The sequence below is a fragment of the Carlito syrichta genome, unplaced genomic scaffold (genome assembly GCF_000164805.1).
Source record: "Carlito syrichta isolate Samal-C Ts95f unplaced genomic scaffold, Tarsius_syrichta-2.0.1 Scaffold308161, whole genome shotgun sequence".
Taxonomy (NCBI): domain Eukaryota; kingdom Metazoa; phylum Chordata; class Mammalia; order Primates; family Tarsiidae; genus Carlito; species Carlito syrichta.
In genome coordinates, this window is record NW_007252257.1 from 70,778 (window position 1) to 73,029 (window position 2,252).

Here is a 2,252-nt window from a genome sequence, read left to right on the forward strand (position 1 = left end):
TTCTCCTTCTATATCAGACTTTTGTGCTTTTGATGTTCTGTTCCTTTATTCTAGAATATCTACTGCCTCCCTGGCAGCCTCCTTTCTTTCTGTGAAGGCTCTGCTTACATGTCACCTTCTTTAGGATGATACCTTTGACCATTTGGGTATTAAGAAATCCTCCCGGCATCTTTCTCTAATGCCATCACCTGCTTACACACCCACACGTGTGTCTCTCCGTTTGATGAATTCCCATTAGGAACAGAGCTTTATTCATCTTTGTATTCCTCACTGTTGATGTTTGCATGAATTTTGTAGATGAAAACATGTAATCAGTGGAAATTTTATTTTACCATAAAATTATGACAATCTAGTGATCATGGTCTATTGTCTTATCAAAGAATGTATTTTGCTCAACCATGATTTTAACTATTATGGTACCAAGAGAATTAATTAGAAAACTGATTCTTTGTATTTGGATTCATGTCATGTTCTTTACCTTGAAGCCTATGCTTTCCTCACTTAATGATTTCAAGATATGCTGTGAATCCTGTTTTTGCTCTTTTCCATAAGGAATTTTTTTGGGCCAGTGTTTAGACCATCCCATAGTTTCTTTCATGTTCTCCCAGGCACATTACCACTCATTTCTCTCCAGGCATTTTCTCTACAAGGTCTCACCCATTGGTTAGCCTAATGTCATACAAAACTGGATTAAAAATGGGAAAGATTATTGTGCCCTACACATAATATACATAATATCAATCCAAACATAACTAAATGGTAAAACTCAAGCTTAAATATATGCCCAAATGAAAATAACTTCTCCAAAGCTTTTTGATCACAAAAGTTCACAGATGCACAACTTTTTGTCTATGCCTTTACTTTGCTGTGTTCTAATCCATATCCTAATCTCTCAGAGTGGTGGTCTCCTAGCATTGTTAGCTTATTGAAACAAAGGGTTCTGTGGTATATCTTTTTTTAAAATTTATTTTATTTTATTGTTTAAACATTTTTTATTATAAAATTGTGGGATACAGTTAAGGGTTAGGCATACAAATGTGCATTGTTCAGGTACTCTTGTTAATAAGGGATGTTTCCCCATCTCCAGACAGAAATTGACTACCATTAGTCCCACCTCCCTTCCACTTCCTACCTCCCCATAGTTTTCCACCTCTGTTAGCTCTTTTTTTAAATAGTATTATGGTAGATGTTCAAAGTCCACTATATGAGTGAGAACATGTGATACTCAGATCATTGTTTCTGTGAGAGATCACTCAGTATAGACTCTAGTTCCATCCAGGTTGCTGTGAAATTCATGATTTTGTTCTTTGTTATGGCTGTGTAGTATTCCATCGTGTATATGTACCAAATTTTATTAATCCAGTCCTCTTTTGATGGACAGCATGGTTCTATGTTCTTACTATTGTGAACAATACTGTGATAAACATTCGTGTGCAGGTATCTTTTTTATAGAGTGATTTGAGTTCTTCAGGGTATATTCCCAGTAGGGGGATTGCAGGATCATATGGGAGGTCGATATTTAGAGCTTCTAGGAATCACCACACTGTTTTCCACAGAGGCTGCACTAGTTTACACTCCCACCAACAGTGTAGAAGTGTTCCCTTTTCCCCACACCCTCTCCAGAAACTGTTATTTTTTGAGTTATTGATAATTGCCATTCTGACTGGAGTTAGGTGGTATCTCAGTGTGGTTTTGATTTCATCTCCCTGATGATTAGTGAGGTTGAACATTTCTTCATCTGTCCGTTGGCTGCTCGGATGTCTTCCTTTGAGAAGTGTCTGTTCATATCTTTTGCCCACTTTATAATGGGGTTGTTTGTTTTTTTCTTTTCAGCACGTTTGAGTTCCTTGTAGATCGAAGATGTTAAACCTTTGTCAGACCTGGAGTTGGCAAATACTTCTTCCCAGTCTGTGGGCTGTCTCCCTGCTCTCTTGATGGTTTCTTTGGCTTTGCAGAAGTTTGTCAGTTTAATGAGGTCCCACTTGTCTATCTTATCTCTTATGGCCTGTGGGTTTCAGGTTTTATTCAGGAATTGGATGCCAGTTCCAATTTCCATGAGGGCATGTCCTTCATTTCCTAAGGTTCTTATGGATTGAAGTTTTACATTTAGGTCCCTGATCCATTTGGAGTTAATTTTTGTGTATGGGGATAGATAGGGGTCCTGTTTCAATCTTCTACATGTGGTCAGCCAGTTTCCCAGCACCATTTACTGAATAGGTTCTCCTCTCCCCAGTGGTTGGTGGTGGAGGCTG